Source organism: Oncorhynchus masou, chromosome 24, assembly GCF_036934945.1.
Source record: "Oncorhynchus masou masou isolate Uvic2021 chromosome 24, UVic_Omas_1.1, whole genome shotgun sequence".
NCBI lineage: Eukaryota > Metazoa > Chordata > Actinopteri > Salmoniformes > Salmonidae > Oncorhynchus > Oncorhynchus masou.
Genome location: NC_088235.1, coordinates 77,234,728 through 77,240,036, shown reverse-complemented (window position 1 = coordinate 77,240,036; position 5,309 = coordinate 77,234,728).

The following is a 5,309-nucleotide window of genomic DNA, read 5'->3' as shown; positions in this document are numbered from 1 at the left end:
GTGCTTTAGAATAAGGAATGACAGTAAAAGGACATACTGTACTATCTTTGTCATTGTTTGTTAGTGGCACTCATAAGGAATTCTTATAAAAAGCAGGCACATGATGATCATACATTTCTACTGGGAGACAAAACCAATACCACAATGTGATTGTTGCCCACGACAATTAATCATTTATTGTTAAATAAGCATCACGCTTATGTGACTAATTCAGCTATGAAATGGAAATTCAATACAAACATAAACAGTTGCTGCATTTGCAATTACATGTCAACAACCACTGATTGTGTCTGAAGCTCGAGTGTGCATTTTTCGTGACTCAAGTATTTACCTTTGACCCCAGGAAACAGACCAGAGTTGAACTTTGACAGAACACGCACACATTGTTTTATAGTTGTATTTTTTAAATTTTATTTTGTAATTGTATTGTTTGTATATCATTGTATTTTACACTTCTGTGACTGTCCTTGTCTATCAGTGGATCAGCGTTTTGTTACTTGTCATGTTTTGTGTTTCTTGTTGATCCCAGGAAGCTCATGTGGATCCAAATAAACAAAATGACATCCGTGCTTGGAAGGATCATGCGAGCCAGCAGCAGTCCCCTAAAAAAGCATTTTTGATTTTTGTTAGGCTTAGGTGTTTTGGAGAGGCAAAACATGTGTTTGAGATCAGAGTCCCCCTTTGACAGGGGGCTTTGCCCTCTCATTGTTACTCCCCAGACACACTCAAGTCTAGAGTTGTCCTGACAGCGTTCAAAGGGGGCTTCAGTCAATAGTTACCTTGAATTTCCTGTTTAATTAACCCTTTCTTCGAGTGAGAAGTCTAATGCAGTTTGACCTGGTATCGCTAATGTCAGCTATGGCTCTGCGGGGAATTTTATCTAGACTTGAGGTAAAACGTGTCACGCCCTGACCATAGTTTGCTTTGTATGTTTATATGTTTTGTTTGGTCAGGGTGTGATCTGAGTGGGCATTCTATGTTGGATGTCTAGTTTGTCTGTTTCTGTGTTTGGCCTGATATGGTTCTCAATCAGAGGCAGGTGTTAGTCGTTGTCTCTGATTGGGAACCATATTTAGGTAGCCTGGGTTTCACTGTTGATTTGTGGGTGTTTTTTTTTCCCCCCTGTGTCAGTGTTTGTGCCCACGGGACTGTTTTGGTTTGGTTTATTTTATTTCACTTTATTGTTTTGTATTTCATCGTGCTCAGGCTTTTCTTATTAAAATCGTCATGGACACTTACCACGCTGCGTTTTGGTCCGATCCCTGCTACACCTCCTCTTCAGACGAAGAGGAGGAAATCTGCCGTCACACTAAGCAGAAGTGCCAACCTTAAAACACAGCCATTTGCTTAAGCACCTATGATCAGGGATTTTGTGCTGATACACACTTAAATACAGTATATGCAAAACGAAGACCAAAAGTGCCTTTGGCTACTCACAATGCTGTTAAGTATTTATTGTTTTCCCCCCTATCACTCAATTCAGGTGCTCACGCTACACGTACACTACACTACCCATAAACATCTGTGTGTCCTTCCTAATCAGTCCTCCCTTCTCTCCATCTGCTTCTCTAGAGTTCCCTCTGAGGCTGCAGGCTAACCACCAGTGTGACATGTGCACTGCCTGCCTCCATAATTTGGTCCCCTCTCCACCAAAGACTACTTTCCATAACAGCCATGAAGTGGTTTAGTGCCGTAACTGCTTTCAGGGAAGTAAAAATAAACCCATAGACACGTGTGCTTCTCATTTGACTGGGGGGGGGGTAGAAGATGGGCACTCACTCACTGACCTATTTACTTTGAGTTGTTATGATTAGGCACAAACCAGCAGGCAATTTACAGATTATTTCCTTCAAATAAGAGGGTAGGCTTGTACAAGAGATGAAAGTTCATAAGCACCAAGAGGAGGAAAAATCTGTTTTTCTGGTCAAATAGGGGGAGTAAAAATAGACGACACATCCCACATAATGACATGTACAAATAGCACACACAAAAAGATTGTTCTTCATGAAGAAAACCAAGAAGAAGATAAGGGGGGGCTCCAGATGTTGAATATCGTGACATCTCCACGCTGCTCTTCTGCTTGTGTCTCTAAACTGACAAAAAGCACAAAGTCGTATTTTGATGTTTAGCCAGAAGAAAATGTGCAAAGTAATCTATTCATGCTTTATTCATTACAGAACAGTTCTATACACTGAAAAAAATATATAAAATGCAACATGCAACAATTTCAAATATTTTACAGATACAGTTCATATAAGTAAATCAGTTAATTGAAATAAATAAATTAGGCTCTAATCTATGGATTTCACATAACTGCGAATACAGATATGTATCTGTTGGTCATAAAAACCATATGGGCGTGGATCAGAACACGAGTCAATATCTGGTGTGACCACCATTTGCCTCATGCAGTGCGACACATCTCCTTCACATAGAGTTGATCAGGATGTTGATTGTGGCCTGTGGAAGGTTGTACCCACTCCTCTTCAGTGGCTGTACGAAGTTGCTGGATATTGGCGGGAACTGGAATATGCTGACGTACACGTTGATCCAGAGCATCCCAAGCAGGCTCAATGGGTGACATGTCTGGTGAGTAAGCAGGCCATGGAACAACTGGGACATTTTCAGCATCCAGGAATTGTGTTACAGATCCTTGTGTTATGGGGCCGTGCATTATCATGCTGAAACATGAGCTGATAGCGGCGGATGAATGGCACGACAATGGGCCTCAGGAGCTTGTCACATTATCTCTGTGCATTCAAATTGGCATCGATAAAATGCAAATGTGTTCGTTGTCTGTAGTTTATGCCTTTCCATACAGTAACCCCACCTCCACCATGGGGCACTCTGTTCACAACATTGCCATCAGCAAACCTCTCGACCACACAACGCTATACACGCTGTCTGCCATCTGCCCGGTACATTTGAAACCGGGTGTCGACACAGGATTAATCCGTGAAGAGCACACTTCTCTAGCATGCCAGTGGCCATTGAATGTGAGCATTCAGGTCAAGACCCTGGTGAGGACAACGAGCACGCAGATGCGCATCCCTAAGACAGTTTTGGTTGTACAAACCCACAGTTTCATCAGCTGTCCAGGTGGCTGGTCTCAGACGATCCCGCACGTGAAGGATCCGGATGTGGAGGTCCTTGGCTGGCGTGGTTACACGTGGTCTGCTGTTGTGAGGCTGGTTGGACGCACTGCCAACTTCTCTAAAATGACTTTGGAGGCGGCTTATGGTAGAGAAACTAACATTACATTCTCTGGCAACAGCTCTGGAGAACATTCCTGCAGTTAGCATGGCCATTGCACTCTCCCGCAAAACTTGAGACATCTGTGGAATTGTGTTGTGTGACAAAACTGCACATTTTAGAGTGGCCTTTTATTGTCCCCAGCACAAGGTGCACCTGTGTGATGATCATGCTGTTGGATGGATTATCTTGGCAAAGGAGAAATACTCACTAACAAGGATGTGAACAAAGTTATACATTTGAGCAAAATAAGCTTTATGTGCGTATGGAACATTTCTTCAAACTTTCATTTCACCTCATGAAACACTGGACCAACACTTTACATGTTGCATTTTTATTTTTGCTCAGTGCATGTTCATGGCAATTGCATCTCATCATTTTGTTTGTCTTAGTCATACCAATATGCAATGTAATCTATGTGTCTATACAATGAAAGGTGGAACAGTTCAGAATAATTACAAGTCATAAAAACAGAGTTGTCGTTCCATTTCACAACATGAACACTCCCCCTCCTACGTGAGCTTTTGTCACACATTGCGACAGAGGAAAACATGACGGACCACAGACCACATACCCATGAAGGCTTGGCCCTCCCACTCTCATACACTACCTCTGTGTATAGGTGAGTCAGTGATGCTACACAGATCCCACACACACCTATTACAGTTCATTATAAAGATCTTCATGTTGATCAAGACTTTTTTTTAATGTTGACCCACCTTTTGTGGGACACCATACATTCTTATTTCATTGCTGATGTAAAATAACGATCCATATGGGTGTGCTTCATGCCATGTGCTCTGTGGACTGCTCCACGTAATGAGTAATACAAGTGGGCTGTTCACATATGGAAGGAAGTTAGCATTAATGAACGATGATGCAAAACATCATCATACATTTAAAAAAAAATCCCTCTTACGTGACCATTGAACTGCAGGTTACCTCCTCTCCCTTTGGCTGAGCTTGACCATGACACACAGTCAGGCTAAAAAGTCAGTGGTCAGGCTTTCTGACCAAAAGTGATTCTCGGCAGTCACTCTCTCACACTTACTTCCTGGTGGGGTCATCCTGGTGGGGTCATGGCCTTGTGACCCCAGTGTAGTCAGAGGTAGATGACGCCCCATCACTATAACATCACTTAAAAGTACACGGAGAGCTAACATTAATGACATGCATGTCAATCTCTCATGGCTCAAAGTGGAAGAGAGATCGACTTCGTCATTACTTGTTTTTGTAAGAGGTATTGACAAGCTGAATGTACTGAGCTGTCTGTTTAAAATACTAGCACACAGCTCAGGGCAACCATGCATACCCCACAAGACATGCCACCAGAGGTCTCTTCACAGTCCCCAAGTCCAGAACAGACTATGGGAGGTGCACAGTACTAAATAAAGCCATGACTACATGGAACTCTATTCCACATCAATCAACTGATGAAGAAGTCGAATCAGATTTAAAAGCAGGTAAAGATACAGCTTATGGAACAACAGGGACTGTGAAGAGACACACACAAAAGATACAGACACATGCATATGCACACATTGTGATATTCTTATATGGTGGGTTTGAACATTTTGTGTTGTGGATATGTGGTGGTGTAGAGATGTTATATGATGCACTGTTTTATCTTTATCTCACTCAGTACAAACATAGTTCACTGTTTTATCTGTTGTTTTATATGTAATGTGGGTGCTTTGGTGTGTTTGGACCCCAGGAAGAGAAGCTGCTGCCTTGGCAGGAACTAACGGAGATCCCTAATAAATGCAAATATAAATAACACTGTTGTAAGTTTGGACGAGTTCTATGTGCGAAACAGTGCACCTTCCAGCAACTGGGCTATCTGACAGATGGGAAATGGAATGATATAGAATGATATAGAATGATATAGACTGACTAAAGGCACTCCGATTTGCTCTATAAGTGCTTCTATATAGAGAATTATTATTAACGGATATGAATAAGTTCCATGACTTTCACTGAACTGCCAGAGCTCTTAATGGGAAATGACCATGACGAAAGACCAAGAACGTTCACTGTAAGGACACAGACAGTGGGAG